General features: G+C 39.0%; 1 long non-coding RNA gene across 1 annotated transcript in view; it reads left to right on the forward strand.

Annotated features, from left to right (window-relative positions):
- The window catches only part of LOC309349511, an 87,910-nt gene that overhangs the window by 23,064 nt on the left and 46,218 nt on the right, over window positions 1-18,628 (forward strand). Inside the window, exon 2 of the long non-coding RNA XR_014159989.1 lies at window positions 17,985-18,069. This is a non-coding gene — a long non-coding RNA (uncharacterized lncRNA). The remainder of the gene's footprint in view (window positions 1-17,984; window positions 18,070-18,628) is intronic.

Here is an 18,628-nt window from a genome sequence, read left to right on the forward strand (position 1 = left end):
TCATACATCATTTATGATGCACCTGGGTACAACATAATAATAGTAATTTTATTGCTTAAACTTCTGGGCAGCTTTCAGCAAAATATAAAAAATAATAATAAAATGTCAGACATTAAAAACTTCCCTGAACATGGTTGCCTTCAGATGTTTTCTAAAAGTTGTGTAATTCTTTATCTCCCTGACCTCTGATGGGAGGGCATTCCACAGGGAGGGCACTACTGCCAAGAAGGCCTTCTGCCTGGTTCCCTGAAACTTCTCGCAGTGAGGGAATTGCTAGAAGACCCTTGGAAGTGGACCTCAGTGTCCAGGCTGAATGATGGAGGGGGAGATGCTCCTTCAGGCTTCTGCTCACCTGAAATATGTCTATAACAGTTCTTCTAGTTGTGAATAATGTTGCTTGTAGACATAATTACATGTTGATGAACTGTTTTCATGTCCTGCCCATCTCAATTTACTAGGCTTTATTATGAACACTTTCCTATCTTCAAAGCCAAGGAGGCACACACAGACTTCCTAGGCAAAAATCTGCTTACCTGTAAGAAAATTGCTATATGGCCTTCAGACCATACCCCAAACATCTCTGTTCACTATCATAAAGCATCAGCTCCTACCGTCCCAGCTACTCCTAGCTGTCTTAGAGTCATTATTTCTTTTAACTATATGTCAAGTTTGTACACTCCCTTATTTTGCTGGTTGCAAAAGGTCAATGAAAGAATGAAAGAGCTTAAATTAATAGAGCCATTTCAGCTTTCTACTAAAATCAATGCAAATCTGAATTGAAAACAAATGCCTAGAATATTTCCTATAAATTACTGGATGCACTCTGACAAATTATTGCAATCAGAGAGAGATCATTAAAGGGAGAACATTGCTTCATTTTGTTCAGCCAAATATTTGTGACCTGGAGTGCAACATTTTTGGACACTGGCTGTCTGTAAGTAACCACAACATACTTTGAAAGGCCATCTGAAGTAAACTCTGAAGGAAACTTCTTGTGTTATGTGCTCCCATTTGTTACTTAGAAAACAACAATGTTTCTACAATGAATATTTATGAGACTACAGCATAGGGCAAAATGCTATCTTTAAACAAACTTTTCCAGCGTTAAAAAAAAGTTCCATCTGTTTGTTTATACTTTGGGAAATCAAGTATAAAAAATATTCTTTTGCCTATTTTTAAATTACTATCTCCAGGGAATTTTTATTTATGATATATAATAGTTTTCCTACATGCCTTAAGGATTTGAGGCCAGTTTTAATAAAAATCCATTTGCAGATTATACATGTAAAGATAAGAATCATTGCATGGGCAGAGCATGATATGAATGTTGCAACTGACTTCTATAACCATATTTTAGTGCTTTCAACTTGTTATTCTATACATGTGCTGTTTTACAGCCAGTGCTGATCTGACATATTGCAAGTTGTCTATGAAAGGCAATCTTACATAGTTTGTGCTACCTCTCTCCTTCCATACTCCTCAAGAAAAAAAAATCCAAACCTCCTCATCTCAGTGCAAATATATATATATATATATATGTATGTATATATAAAACAACTAATCTTACTGAGAAAACCTTCCTTGGCTATTACACTGATAGCAATGTCTAAATCTAAAAAAAAATCCTTCCACCCATCACCATAATATGAAAAAATCCTTCCACCCATCACCATAATATGAAGGACCATAAACACGGATAGAGATGTGCAGGGGTGTGAAATAGGAGGAGGAATCAGAGATCAAGGCAGGAAACTGATTTAGGTGAGTCCTTTCCTGACTCTATCCTGATTTAAGTGGGGAGTCCCTATCTTTTGTTATAACCCCTGTTGTTACACCTTTTGGCATGTCTTGTGCCAGCCCATTCCATATTGAAATTATAGTACTTTCAAATTCAAGCTGAAGAATTAGTAGATTTTAGGGGGGGGGAAATAACATAGAATTTATATTTATGCATTGCTCTTGAAAGCTTCAATAGCAAACAATATGTCATTCCTTATTTCACTAAACCTGATCTTAGCCAAAAGGTCAAGAAGCATTGTGTAAAATATTTTTTTGATATATCAAGCACTGTCAAGCTCCTATAGAGCCTATATTTTGCAAAGGCTTCATTTCACTATCAGAAAGAAGAAAGGGAGCATATGAGATTTGGAAAATCTAATTAACGGCCATCCAGTTGCTAATCTTCCCTTCTTGGGCAAGGTTCTTAAGCAAGTGGTCGCAGAGCAGATCCAGGCACTCTTGAAGGAAACTGATCTTGTAGATGCATTTCAATCAGGGTTTAGGCCAGGTTTCAGCACAGTAACTACTTTGGTCACCCTGAATTATGACCTCTGTTGGGAGAGAGAGACAGGGGAAATGTGTCCCTGATAATTTTCCATGCCCTCTCGGTGGATTTCAATACCATTAATCATGGCATCCCTCTCAAGCAGCTGCCCAAGTTAGGGATGGGTGGCAATACTTGGATGAATGTTTCCAGAGGATCCTGCTGGGGGAGTGTTCTTCAGCCCTGTGAAGCCTCCAATATGAGGTTCCTCAGGGTTCAGTTTTATTCCCCTCTGCTGTTTATCATCTGCATAAAACTTTTGAGTGGGGTTATCCAGGGCATTGGAGTACATTGTCAGCAATATGCTGATGACATACAGCACTCCTTCTCCTCCACACCTGCAAGCGTGGCAGTGGATGTGCTGGATCATTATCTTGCTCTCTGGATGAGAGCCAACAAACTGAAGCTCAATCCAGATATGACTGAGGCACTGTTAGTGGGTGGTTCCCTAGACCAGATAGACAGGAGGCTGCCTGCTCTTAAGAGGGTTATACTTCCTCTGAAGGAGCAAGTGTGTAGCTTGTGGGTACTTCTGGATCATTTGATGTTGCTTGACACTCAGGTGGCCTCAGTGGCATGGAGTGCCTTCCACTACCTTTGGCTAGTGACTCAGCTGCACCCCTATCTGGACAGGGATAGCCTAACTACTGCTGTCTATGATCTGGTAACCTCTGAACGGGAAACTCTCCGCTGCTGATACCTCTGATCAGGCTGCCTGAGCGGTGAGCGCCTAGAAACGAACTGTCAAAAAAGAGAGGACTGTGGATACAAAGTAAGACTTTACTTGAAATATAACAACGGGACTTTACTTGGCAGAAGCTGATTTCAAATTGTAACAAAGTAGGACTTTGGGTTGGACTTTATTTCTTTGGGACCTTGTATGGCTATTTGCTTCCCTGTTTCTTTGTTATTCCTGCCTGGATACAATTTCCCCCTCTGGAGGACTAAAAGAGAGACTGCTGTTTGAGGCAAAGAAGTGGGATTTTCCATTTGCAACCTTCCTGTGTGAACGACCTTGAGTTATGAGCACGCCACTGGATGAAATATCAACAAGAAGCAAAACAAAACAGGCTCAAAAGCAGGCTCAGAAAAGAAGCTCCATATCAGGAGCAGCAGCTGCACAGGAAAAAGTAACAACAGCATCAATGGATTCTATGACACAGGCACTGCTCAGAATAAACCAATCTTTAGAAGCACTCACTAAGCAATCTACAGAGAACTCTAAGAAATTGACAGAATTGACAACAAGATTGGATTTGAACACAACGACAATATCATCTAATACAGACTCTATAAATCGTTTAATTCAAGAAAGTACGGAAACAAGAAAATAGCTGAGATTGCTAAGAGCACTGCCGAGGAAACTAAGGGAAAATTTGCGCCCATTGCAAAGAAGGTACATGAACATGATGCAACTTTGGCTCTTATGGAATTGGAGAGGAAAGGCAAGAATTTGAAATTGAGATTGGTACCAGAAGAGGAAGAGGGCAACCTTGGGGAATTTCTCACAGATAAGTTTCAAGAATTTTGGACTGACGAATTAGAAGGAGAAGAAGATGAATTTGTAATAACTACAGCTTTCCGGATTGGCAGGAAGCAAGGCAAGAAACCAAGGGATTGCTTAATCACTTTGAGATCCAAGGAAGAAAGAGACAAAATACTGAACCTACACTTCCAGAAGGCTCTGATTATTAAGAATTCTCAAATACAGATTTTCAAAGATATTCCTAAATATTTTTTGGAGGTGAGGACTCAATTCAAAGATTTAGTGGATTTATTGAAACAAAACAATACTCCATTCAGGTGGGAGTTCCCACAAGGGTTGTCCTTTAATTTTAAAGGGAAGAAAATCAAAATAAAAACAATTCAAGATAAAGAACATTTTTTGGAGAGAAATTTTGAAGACTTTCAGAAAGGAACTGTGAGTGAGAGAGAAATACCGGATATTGCAAACCTATCATTTGGATTGACCCCAGCACCGACCGATCAGGAACAAGAACTTGGAGCAGTCGGTGGAAAAGATACCCAGTAACAAAAATGTCTCTGCAACTTCTGAGTTGGAACTGCAATGGACTTAACCATCCCCGAAAAAGGGCTCAAGTGTTTCATATATTAAAGAAAGAATATTTAGACATAATATGTTTGCAAGAAACCCATATTGCCAGAATACACAGGAAACTTTTGACAAATAAGAGATTAGGACTGGAATTTATTTCCTCAGATAAAGTTAAGAAAAGAGGAGTGGTGATTTATGTCAAGGAAAAATTGGAACAAAAAATGATCTTTAAGGATGAACAAGGAAGATTTCTGGCAGTGGAAATTCAAATTCAAGGAGAAAAAATTCTGATTGTAGGAATTTATGCACCTAATGAGGGGAAGGCTGAGTTTTTCAAGAAGTTGCATGAGACATTAACGGATTTTATGGACTATAAAATTATAATGATGGGTGATATGAATGGAGTTGTCTCCACAAATATGGATAAAGCTCAAAGACAAGTAATTTCTAAGGATGGGAGACTACCAAAGACTTTTTTCGAACTGACTGACACAATGGACTTGATTGACATTTGGAGAACAAGGAACCCTCTGGAAAGAGAGGGGACCTTTTTCTCTGAAGCAAAAATGACATGGACCAGGATTGACCAAATATGGATTTCTAGCAATCTGGCACCAAGGGTTAAAAAAACAGAGATCTGCCCAAAAACTTGCTCCGACCATAATGCAGTAAAGATGGAAATGAAATTGACAACAGCTGGAACCTTCAGATGGAGAATGAATGACACCCTTTTTAGAGATGAAGCAATTTATAAAAAGGCCCAAAAGACTTTGAAAGACTACTTCAAAATAAACCTAGGAACAGATGTGGAAAGAAGAATAATATGGGATGCAAGTAAGGCCGTGATGCGTGGTTTCCTAATCCAGCAGAATTCGATAAAAAGGAAACAACAGAATGAGAAGAAAGAAAAAATTTGGAAACAAATGAAAGAAGGAGAGAAGAAACTGAGATCAAAACCTAAATCCCAGGAGATTTTAAGAGAAATAAAGTATTACCAGACCCAATATATGGAATTGATGAACCAAGAAATAGAATGGAAAATAAAACAAATGAGGCAAAAAACTTTTGAATCAGCAGATAAATGTGGGAAACTGCTGTCATGGCAATTGAAAAAGAGACAAAAGTTGAATACTGTGACATTCCTCGAGGTAGAGGGAAAATCTATAAGTAAACCAAATGAAATTAGTAATTGTTTTCAAAGTTTCTTTAAGAAATTGTATGCACAAGGGCCAAAAGATGAACAAGAGATAGAAGAATTTATTTAAAAATATGGACTATCAAAGATCTCGGAAAAAAATAAAAGGATTTTAAATGAGAAAATTACGAACCAGGAAATTGAGGGTGCCATCCAGAATATGCAATTGGGAAAATCACCAGGACCAGATGGGCTGACGGCGAGATACTATAAAGCAATGAAGGAATGGCTAATACAACCATTGAAAGAAGTTTGCAACCAAATTTTGGAGGGGAAAAAGGCTCCCGAATCGTGGAAAGAAGCATTTATCTCACTTATACCGAAGACAGAAACTGAGAAACATCAAGTTAAGAACTACCGCCCTATATCACTTTTAAATGTGGATTATAAAATTTTTGCAGACATTTTAGCAAAAAGATTTTAAAAAGTGTTGTTAGAGGAGATTCATAAGGACCAAACAGGCTTTCTCCCAGGGAGACATATGTCAGATAATGTAAGGAACATTATAGATATTTTGGAACTATTGGAGACTGATATAAATAGAAAAGCAGTTTTGATTTTTGTGGATGCGGAGAAAGCCTTTGACAATATTTCTTGGAGCTTTATGAAGAGGAATCTCCATGGGATGGGGGTAGGCCAAAATTTTGAAAACGGTATAGGTGCAATATACTCTGAGCAAAAAGCTAAATTAATTGTGAATGGTGTGGTTATGGACGAGATCCCAATAGAAAAAGGGACACGACAGGGTTGCCCAATATCCCCTCTATTGTTTATATCGGTCCTGGAGGTGTTGTTGAATATGATTAGAAGGGACCAGCTGGTTGAAGGAATACACCTCGGAGCTAAACAATATAAGCTAAGAGCATTTGCAGATGACCTAGTTTTGACTTTGCAGCAGCCAGAAGCCAGCACAAAAAGAGTTTTAGAACTAATTGAAATATTTGGTCAAGTGGCTGGTTTTAAATTAAATAAACAGAAGACAAAGGTGCTGGAAAAAAATCTAACGATGGGGGAAAAAGATAGTTTTCAAAGGGAAACTGGTTTGGAAATAACAAAAAAAGTGAAATATCTGGGGGTGAATTTAACATCTAAAAATGTGAATTTGTTCAAAGACAATTATGAGAAATGTTGGCTGGAAGTTAAGAAAGATTTTGACATATGGTCTAGGTTGAGACTATCCTTGTTAGGCCGAATTGCCGTTATTAAGATGAATGTATTGCCGAGATTGTTGTTTTTGTTCCAGACATTGCAAGTTCTAGATAGGATGGACTGTTTCAAGAAGTGGCAGAAAGATATATCCAAATTTGTCTGGCAGGGCAAAAAGCCCAGAATAAAATTCAAGATATTAACTGATGCAAAAGATAGGGGGGGTTTTGCTCTGCCAGACTTAAGACTTTACTATGAAGCAGCAGCTTTCTGCTGGTTGAAGCAATGGCTACTTCTTGAAGACACAGACATTTTAGACTTGGAAGGGTATGATAATAATTTTGGCTGGCATGCATATTTATGGTATGACAAGGCAAAGGTTTATAAGGGCTTTAAAAATCATATTGTCAGGAAAGCTTTGTATAATGTTTGGAATCGATATAAGGATTTGTTGGAAAATAAAACACCCAGATGGTTGTCACCAATGGAAGCTAGAGCGGTGAAAAAACTTAACATGGACTCTAATTGGCCAAAATATTGTGAAATTATAGAATATGACGGTGAAAAAGTTAAATTACAGAGCTTTGAGAAACTAAAATCCAAAGTTCGAGACTGGTTACATTATTATCAGATAAATGAGACTTTTAAGCAGGACAGGAAACTAGGATTTCAGAAGGAGAGGTCAAAATTGGAAACAGAATTGTTAGAGACCAATACTAAGAATTTGTCTAAAATGTATAATTTGTTGCTGAAATGGAATACACAGGATGAAACGGTTAAATCAGCTATGATCAAATGGGCACAAGACTTAGGTCATGATATTATGTTCGCTGACTGGGAACAGTTATGGACCACAGGCCTTAAATTTACGGCATGTAGTGCCTTGAAAGAAAACATAATGAAAATGATCTATAGGTGGTACATGACTCCAGTCAAGCTTGCAAAGATATACCATTTGCCCAATAATAAATGCTGGAAATGTAACGAATGTGAAGGAACTTTCTATCATCTTTGGTGGACCTGCCCAAGGGTTAAAGCCTACTGGGAAATGATCTATAATGAAATTAAGAAAATCCTTAAGTGGACATTTGTAAAGAAACCGGAGGCTTTTCTCTTGGGCATGGTCGGCCAATTGGTACCAAAGAAAGATAGGATCTTTTTCATGTATGCAACAACAGCAGCAAGAATTCTCCTAGCAAAGTATTGGAAGATGCAAGAATTACCTACTCTGGAAGAATGGCAGACGAAGGTGACTGAATTTATGGGACTGGCAGAGATGACCGGCAGAATCCGTGATCAGAGGAGAGAGACAGTGGAAGAGGACTGGAAAAAATTTAAAATATATCTTAAGAACTGTTGCAAAATCTCAGACTGATAAAATGTCAAGGGGTAAGAAACAGAGAATTATAGCTGTAAATACTTAAGTCAAGAGAATCTTGAGGGAAATTAAATATAGAAATGGAATGAAGGATTGCTAAAAATTTTTTTGAAACAAGGGTGCAGTGAAGGGGAGGCATGGGGAAGTCATGTGTTGTTTATGAATGTTTTTATTTGTGTGTTTTTTGTTTATGAAAATTAATAATAAAAAAAAAATTTAAAAATGATCTGGTAACCTCTAGGTTAGATTGCTGCAAAGTGTTATACATGGGGCTGCCTCTGAAGATGGTTTGGAAACTTCAGCTGGTAGAGAATTCAGCAGTCAGGTTGATCACCAGGACAAGATGGTTTGAGCATATTACACCAATCCTGGCCCGACTGCACTGGTGGCCGGTTAGTTTCTGGGCTCAATTCAAAGTTCTGGTTTTGACCTATAAAGACTTAAGCAGCTCAGGACTGCAATACCTCAAGGACTGCCTCTCTCCATATGAACCTACTTAGACTCTGCTATCATAACCTAAGGCCCTTATTTGTATGCCTTGTCCACGAGAAGTCTAGAGAGTGGCAACATGAGAATGGGTCTTTTCTGCAGTGGCTCCCTGTTTGTGGAATGCTCTCTCTAGGGAGGTTTGGTTGCTGCCTTCATTATACACCTTTAGGCACCAGGTGAAAACATTCTTCAACCAGGCCTTTGGCTGATTAACCTCCTATACTCTTTTAATTGTGTTTGTGGGAGGTGGTGAGGGAGGAGGGTTTATTGGTTGGGAGGGGTGCTCTTGTTTTTATTCTGTATTTTGTGTTTCATTATGTATTTCTATGTTGTGAACCACCCTGAGATTTACAGATGAAGGGCAGCAGCAACAACAACAACGAAAGGTAGCATTAGTGGTTGAAGTACTCTGCTTTGTGCAAACTTCATGGAAGTTTTCTAATGAGGAGCAGGTTATGAAGAAGAAAGGACTCTTATAGTAGTAGTTTTGATGGTATCGCTCTAAAGATTTGACAGTAGGAATGTTCTTTGGTTGTACAATCCTTCTATAAATGGAAATATCTATAGCAGTAGAACAGGGTTGCCAAGAATGCTGAGTTATTCTTATTTGCAGCTAATATGATGATAGTTCCCAGCAGTAAAATGGACAGCTTGAAATTTGAGGCTGTAGAACTATTTGATGTTGTAAGCAAGGATCCCAACCCCCCCGGAGAAACAAATGCTTTAATAAAGGAAGTATACCACAATACAGGGGTGGCGCTGTGGTCTAAACCACTGAGCCTAGGGCTTGCTGATTGGAATGTCGACGGTTCGAATCCCAGCGATGGGGTGAGCTCCCATCGCTCGGTCCCAGCTCCTGCCAACCTAGCAGTTTGAAAGCATGTCAAAGTGCAAGTAGATAAATACATACCGCTCTGCCAGGAAGGTAAATGGCGTTTCCGTGCTCTGCTCTGGTTTCACCAGAAGTGGCTTAGACATGCTGGTCACATGACCCGGAAAAACTGTCTGCGGACAAACGTCTGCTCCCTCGGCCATTAAAGCGAGATGAGTGCCGCAACCCCAGAGTCGTTTGCAACTGGCCTTAACTGTCAGGGGTCCTTTACCTTTTTAAATATCACAATACAGTAAAAGTATAGATCCAAATGGTGGAAATGTGGGCATTATTTAAGCCATCTATATTGTCATGTGCCAAGGGATTCTAGGGTATACATTTCTATGTGAAGCATCTTCCAGCCATTGGCTCAGCTGCTATGATGTCATGGAGTGCTTGTGGATGTTCTAACTCTTGGTGAGTAACAGATCAGCTTCTGTTATGAAAGCGTAGTTTTCCCCTCTCCCACAAATACTTCACAGCAGAAAATAAACAGCAGAAAACTTGCCACACCACTATTATCATAATCACTTTGGATCACTGCTAACACCCTACCCCTACTATCACACACTGTAGAAAGGTCTGCTCCATCCTTCCCCATTAGTATCCTTCAGATATTTTGGACTACAACTTAAGCATCCCTGAGCAGTGACCATAGTAGCTAGCACTACTGGCAATTCTGCGGCACCAGGGTGGGAATGTCTGCTCTATTCTAAATGCTGCATTCATTTACACCGTCCTGCAAATTTAAAAGCGAAGGAGGATGTTGCCTAAAGGGATCTTTTAAAAATCACACCTGCCCTACAATATGTTTTCAAGGATCCAAAATATATCCCAGCAGCTGCAACGTGTAAAGGGAAACAAACAACATGTAAATGAAACAAAAAAATCCTGTTGAAGGGGAAAACAGAGGAAGAAGGGGTTTTAATTTGGATGGGAAATGACAACCATATAAAATCTTTGCAAGTAAGTATTAAAAGAATAGGCCCAAGACAAGGCTGCTTGGATGGGTGGTCTAGTCAGTTGGGTCAGTTCACAGTAATCATCAAGAGTTCACTGAGAGTTATAGCTTCACATGAAGGATTTCAGTACATATGCCAAAGCAGTTGGCAGGGGCACTGTTGTCTCTTTAAGACTCAGATTCTTAAAATATGAAATAAAAAAGACTCATTAAATTTGCATATGGTAAAATATAGATGTGAGGATGCACATTCTGGCTGCCTTTCAGAGGGAATGCTGCCATATAAGTAAAACAAATAATATATATATTTTTACGGGGGAGGGAAGGACAGAAGATCTAAGGTCTTGTGCAAAAGGTTTGGTGCTCAGCCCACTTCCTAATAACGCTCCTCCTCTGCCTCCCACCCCCCTCTGTATATAAATTGCAGACTTGCACACATACTACATAAAAATTAATGTACCCAGTAGAGCTTTAAAAGAAATATATATCACCTTTAACATTCAAAATATTAGCAGCTTGACAGATTCATTTACTGAACTGGGTAATTACAAACTTTCTGTGGCAGCTTTATCCTGAGACTCAACATCCATTTTTCAACATAATCAGCTATGTAGGAATATGAAGGGTAAAAGAGCAGAGCCTTCTTAAATCAGTGCTCTGTCCTCTGTGATGTGTTGGGTTTTTTTAATCAAAAGGCTGAGTCAAAGTAACCAGAAGAGGAAGAGAAGAAGAATGCAAATCAAACCAATTTGCCCAAGTGTGTATATGTGGAATTCTTTCTTCCTCTAGCCATGTGGACTAGACTGCAATCTAAGGCTGTGACTACTGGAATCTTGCTCAGACCACTCACCTAGGCTTCTGAGATTGCACCAGGCAATACCGACGCTGTTTGAGCACTATCTTTGCATCACTACAAGCTTGAAATTTATTTTCTTAACAAACATGAAAGCTGAGGTTTATTAGGGTGCTAAATCTGTATTTTGTACCAGGTTTTACAGTTTTGCATATAGACCAAATATATGATGTACCTAATTCTGACTTTACAATAGAACTGAAACTTATTCAATCTGATTGGCTTTCACAGCAATCCTGGCTAAGGACTGGCTGTTCAAAGAAGAAATATAATGGGCTGATCTCTTGTTGGCTGTGTGTGTTGAACATTAACTTACACAGTACACCTGTTGCTCATGGTCCCATGGACAGTATTCATACTATGCTACTCCTCCTGAACTTCCAACATTAGATATCAGTCCTTCTTGTGCTCCTTCCTTCCCTGAGTTATTTGACTCTTTATCTCTTATTGATATGATGTGGAGTTTTCATAGTTTGTCTGGAAGGATAAGGAAATAGATAAGCAGCTACTTTTCTCCCTCAAATAGATATACTGTGTTGATAAATTAAAATGAACCATGGCATTCAGAGACTCTTCTAATTAAGATGGAAAGAACTACAAGTTTCAGTTTATTATTTTTAAGAAGTCATCACAGTGTGAATACACTATGAGCTCATTTGAGCTTTTAGTCTGTAGATGGGATTTTGTGTGGAAAATATTTTCATTTCTAGTCATAAAGTTAAAAATGGCTCTCTTAATTGAATTCTTTTTTTAGCAAAGAGAGCTTCAAAGTCTGAAGCAAATAAATGTAAAGGTCAATGATTTATGGCACCAGTAGTTCTTTACTTTGGAGTACAGAAGCTTATTCTCACTCTCACTCTCAGTAGATTTTTCTCTCAACAAATTATTCTGCTTTCCAATTAAAAGATGTAAGAAGGGAGGTTACATACAAGGCAAACAAAGATGACAAGACTGGCCACAAGTTTGAAAGATCAAATAGAGCACTCAGATTACAAATGTGTTTGGCCAAGTCAGGTCAAACTGTTGGTGTTTCTGGACTTTCACCTTATATGTCCCAAGTCTGTGTGATGGATTAGGTGCTGATTAGGGTCAATATTACCAAAAGAATGTTTGAAGCCTTGCACAGTTGTCTACCTCTGATCAGTGAAGGATGTGCCAAGATTGTAAGGTGCCATAAATGTTTTGGTTCCAGCAATCCATTGAGAGGGTCACCATGTTTGAATCTTGAGTTTTATGGGCAGGATAGATAGATGATAGATAGATAGATAGATAGATAGATAGATAGATAGATGATAGACAGATAGACAGACAGACAGACAGATAGACAGATAGATGATAGATAAAATTCAAACTTAGAAATGCAAATAATGAAGTCAATTGTTTTTATCAAACTGAGCACTGCTCTTTTTCAGTTAACTGAAAAACACAATTCCAGAGAAATGCCTGTACATTCATAAATTCTGTCAGTGATTAAAGCATCAGTGTCAGGTTTGCACAGCAAGTGTACTTCATTAGAGAGTTGCTAGGTTCCTCACAAGGTTCATCTTGATATTTAGTCATTGAATTGCTGTTAGGAACATTGGTCCTTTCAGTTCATTGTACGTATTAAATAGTTAGCTGGAGCACCTTGCATAGGAATAAGCCCACTTGTGAGTTTGACCAGCTTGGACCACACAGATCCTCTAATCTGATCCAGAGTAAAGTTGGTTTGGACACATTTAATGTAGCACTAGTTTGGGATAGCATTTTATACTTCTTTTACTATTAGGTGTGTGTTTTGTTTTTTGCATGATCTAAGTACTCCACACAGATTTGACAAATTGTCTGTTCGGCTCAATTTCTTTTCAGAGATTAACTTTCTCAAGATGCAAATCCTAGAAATTATTGTGCTTTAACTGTATCCAATTTTTATCCCAGGACACATGCTCACAATTTATCTGACATTACTCATAGATTATTTCAATCCAAAATCTATTAAACTTGTTTTCCTCAGAATTAACAAGTTTAAGACTGTAATGGGATTTGGGGAAAATTACATAAGTCTGACTCTTATCAAATATAGCATGCATTTTCTAATCAGTGATTCATATCCTTTTTGCATACCATATGAAGAATTGTTAGAATATGGTTTTATTAACAGGAAAAAAGGTATTAAAGTGAGTTCATAGATGTTTCTTTTAAAGAATGATTTTGAAAAATAAAATGAAAATTTACTAGAAGTAGACAAGAATCTGACAGGCAAAAAACAGTATAAAAAAGTTGGGAAAAGATTTAGTGGAAAGGGATAAATCTGAATCAGCTGTTAAAATGAATTGCATATTTGATGGTACTTCTTTCAAAAGGTTTTTCATAATCACTTCCTAAAGCTGGTAGAAGAAAATGAATGAAAAACCTAGAAACTGTATTAAGTTTAGTCTCTCTGGTTCTGATGGTACATTACGGGAATAATCACTTAATAGGAATGAAGAATGGATTCTGCCTCTACTCTGTGCTTACGAGTACATACACCCACAGTCTGTAAGTGACTGAGGAAGCGAATTCTGGATACACACGTACTTCCACAGTGGGGACATAGGTTTCCGGGTGGAAGTTGATCATAGTGAGGGTTTGCCAAACGTGCCTTCCTCTTAGTATGTTTCTCCCTTTCATCCTGAGTTCAGACGTCTTCAAAGTCCATGACACCTTTGGTAAAGGCGGTTCTCCAATTGAAGAGCTCGCAGGCCAGTGTTTCCCAAATGTCGGTGGTAGTGGGTTGGCTAGGTAGGAGACCTAAGAAGGTGCCACTTGACCAGGAAACCCCTTGATTCTAGAACAGGTCCAATTGATATACATTTTAAAAACAAAAAATGCTAGCAATTCTCTTATGGCATGTTGGTTTGCTCTGGTATACACTTTGAGAATTTGGGGCAGAGGGATCATAAGTCAGTGGCAGAGGACAGGATTTGCATCCAGAAGATCCCAGGTTCCATCTCGGGCATCTCCATCTAAAAAAGGACACAATAGCAGGTAATAGGAAAGACCCTTCTTCCTGTGATCCTGCTGGCTAGAGTGGACAACACCACCAAATTGTCTGACCTGGTTAAGATAACCTCCTCCTGGCTTAATTCCTGTGTTTAGGGTGGTAACTTGGATCAGCCTACAGTGAAAGATAAGCAAGGACTTCATATGTGCTTACAGAGGCATATTCACATTTTGGATATATTTGTACGTTCTTGTCATTTTATGACTATGTCCTCTGGCTGGATTAGAAAAACACAGGGAGCACGTTAACTCAGAACCAATACAATAACCGATTCAATCTTTGAAACTATCTCTTCATGATTTTCACTGTGTTCTCTTCTTTATGTTGACTCTGATGAAAGAAATCCATTCATCAGTCCCAACTGCAACCTTCATTGATTTTGGTGGATCCAAGATGAAATCCACCAGGTTTTGTTTTCTTCATAACCAGACAAAGTACTCATAGAAGGAAAGTCATTTTGCTTTCACCTCAATTTTTTTCTAATTTCATCGCCTTGAATGTGTATGAGATGGATTCTTTGGTTGTTGGGATGTCCCACTGTACTAACCATTCTACATGTTTCAAAGCTAGATAATGGTGGTGGTCAAACAATATATGAGACAAGATAGCCAGGGTCAGATTTTTTAAACAACAACCCCACTACCCGACCCATAGCCACCCAAAAAAGAATGGATCAGGGCTATGGCACTGGAAGAATGGGATCTTCCCTTCCCCGGTAGTGTTTTTCTGATCTAATTAATAGGCATATTTCTGAAACTCCTGTTTGGTCATCTGGAGAAAACAAAAGGGTATATAAATGTTTTTCTGAGTGAGGCAAATGGCAGCTATGGAGACCAGTTTCATTTAGGAAAATGGAACCGGGAAAGGGTAGTATTTTTTTTTAACAAACAAAAAACCCTCTGCCTGCATAATGCTCCCGATCTAATTTGGTTGCCAGCCATGGTTGCTTAAAGCACAACAACAAACATCAGAATGTTGGATCATAAGTCTTCTGTCTCTTATCAGACTTGGTCCTCAGAGTGCATAACTGTTAAAACAGCCTTTATTTGTATTTGCTACTGAATCTCTGAAACTGCACCACCATATAATTACAAATAAAAATACAATATCCCAGCTATAAATAGTACGTTAAGCCTTAACAGTTAAGGTACATGTAAAATAGCACCACAAGGTATGCATTTAATAGTGCACAAGGAAACCAATTGAAGCTGCATCATGTAAGGGAGATCAATACTTTTCTGGATATTTTTTCAGTGTCAGCCTTAATCAGATACATTCTTTGTGCAAGATCTCAATCACTGAGCTGAGCATATTGAATTGATCAGTGCTCCAGCACACAATGCACATATTTACTTGATTATTTCCAGATGACTGGTTGCCCAGCATTTCCCTGAGACGCTTCAGTGTAGCAATCATTTCCTACATTTCCCCTTTTCCTTCCCACTATGCAAGAAAGCAACCCTTCCTCTCAAGTGTCAAATATGCAGTCTAAAGCAAAAAAAGGTTTGTGAAACCTTCATTCTCATCTGTATAGCATCCTTCTGATTCCCTCAGAAACTTCAGGCAGCAGACACATAAGCTGGTCATTGCAATAACTTCTCACCTCCATGCAACGACTGTAAGCAGTTTTTTTTATTGCAGTTAACATATCTGCATTTTCATTTTAACATATCTGCATTTCCTATGAACATTAGAAGAACCCTGTGAGATCAGAACAAAGGCATATTTAGTGTTGTTTTTAGAGTGGTCAGTTGCCTAAGGGAAGTCTACAAGCAGGACATAAGGACAATTGTATGCTCCCAGGATACAGCCTCAGATACTGAGGTAGCACACATTAGTCATCATGACTAATGACTGTTGATATTCTTACTTTGCATGAAGTTGTCTAAATCCCCTTTAAAGCCACTCAACTTGGCGGCCACCACCACATCTTGTAGGAACAGATTCCATAGTTTAACTGTGAATAAGTACTTACTTACTCTGAATCTTCCCCAGGAAGATGGATTGACCATTAAACCAGTCGGAGAGTTGCAGGCCCAGGTGTCATGCCCCTAAGTCCCCTACCCTCCAGAGAATTAAAGGACAACTGAGACTGGTTTGGATCAAAACAAGCCACAACTTAATTGAATACAGATGAAAGAGGTTTGGCTTCAGCATGGGGCAATCAAATACACATAGGTCAATCTGTGCAGGGATTCCTAAGACATACATCAAATAGGGTGACCCCAAAGGGACCGCCATCTGGAGAAGTACCAGTGACCCTGGTCCCCCACCTGGGCATGAGGACATGGCAACTTCCCCCGGATCCCTTTAATGGGACACACACACACCATTTGGAGGGACAGGCAAGACTCCATCCAAGACTACAATTGCCCCAATGCCCAACCCAGTTGTGATTATTGCCATTTTGGTATTCTAATACTACAATGTGGAGAAGGGGACAGAAGGTGATGGCTAGACTATAACCAAGGCAACCATCATATCCTTGATCAGGAGGGAGAGGGCAAATTATAAGTGTATTTTCTGAGGTTGGTGGGGAAAGAGGCCTAAGCTTTGTATGTTGCTGAACAAAGTACACAGCTCCATATCCAAGATGGAGTCTGCTATTGGGGTGGCACAGTTGGAATATAAAGAGAAGCTGGACTGTAAGGGTCCTGATTTGGGCCGCCTTTGTGAAGATCTCCTGAAAGGAGATCAAGTATCAACAGTACTGCTGAGGTGCCTGTCAGGCAAGACCACTGCCGATTCCCAGTAATAAGAAATTATCTGAGCTCTCAAAAATTGTAAGTAAAGACATTCAGAGGTGAAAGAGGGAAGACACTGAGGGATAACTCCATCTACACCCACTCAACTACTTCAGTCTGTGAAACTGGTGCCACATAATCCCCGTTTTGTGTTTGTAAGAACTTGGATCTTTTAGTGTGGCAGTACCTACACGTTGGAACTCCCCGTCTATTGATATCACGCAGGCGCCTTCCCTGTACTCTTTTGGCACCTGCTTAGAACAGGATTGTTTAGACAAGCCCACCCAGATATGTAGAACATAGATTTGTTTTTAATCCCTTTTTAGTTTATTGCTGATTTTAACTTTTCAGTGTTTTCATTACTGCTACTAATTCTGGATCAGTAATTTTATTGCATTATCTGTTTTGTAAATCAGCTGGAGGGTTTTCATTTTTACAATCAAGAGGTGTATAAATTTTATGAAATAAAATAAATTAATAACATTACAGGGTTTGTTTTTGTTTCAGGTTTGGTGAGCAATGCTGTTCCATTTATTCCTCCTTCCATTTTTCTTATCAGCTTGTGGCCACCCCTTTTGCTTTCTTGTTATCGCAACTGCTTTGGAACATAACTATTCATCAGCTTCCCTCCCCACTTGATTTGATACCATATTACATGACAACATTCCCTTGCACTCCTCTTCTTGCATGTTTCACCATTGGCATCAGTTTGGTATTTTAGCCCCATGCTTAGGATAACAGAATGGGGCTCTTGAGGCATTAAGAGTAATTCCTTTCCTTGCCACTGACCTGCCTTATGACCTTTGAGAAATCAATCTACCATTTTCTCAGTGCCCCATTTTCATCAGTCATGCTTGCGCAAACTAGAAACCAAGTCCTTTAAAACAGAAATCCCTTACTCTGTTGTCTCTCTGTTTTTCACTTAATAGTTGAATTTGTTTTCCAGGTTTACAAGTCAGTGAACAATATGAAATACACTGAAGGCCACAGCAGGAGATCGATCATCATGGCTTGAAATTCAGAGTGCTGTGGTGAGTACATATTTCATCTAATAATTCCTTTCATATCCCATCCATCTTAAATTTAACACGTCCCTGAGTGGTGTCACAGAGAATTAGGGAAACTTAAATCCCCAGGCCGAAAAAAAAGGAAAGAAAAGGAAGTAAGACTTTAGGGATGTCAGAGGAGGCAGCATACCAGCGTAGCAAGTGAGGAATGGTGCCCAGATTTCTTCAAAGACCTCCAGGGCTATCTCTCTTTCTTTCTCTCTCTCTTTCTTTCTTGATAGACGACCTGCTTCTTGACAGCTAAACTGCCAAGCCAGTCTTCATTATCGGTGGAGGGGGGCAAACTGTGCACTACTGATGATGGAATGCTTTGCCACAAAGAATGCTTTCTGTGGCCAAACTGCTTGAGAACAGAGCTAGGTCAATAAGGCCAAGATCTCACCTAGGAATTAACCTAGTATAAAACTGAAATATTTATATTTATATACTTTGACTGATAGGGCGACTTGATAGAACAGCTCTAATACATATGCACCCGATACAATACCGTCCAGTAAGATTTGCAGGATCCAGTGAAGGCTCT

The sequence above is a fragment of the Podarcis erhardii genome, assembly GCF_964252035.2.
Source record: "Podarcis erhardii genome assembly, chromosome: 9".
NCBI classification, from domain to species: Eukaryota; Metazoa; Chordata; class Lepidosauria; order Squamata; family Lacertidae; genus Podarcis; species Podarcis erhardii.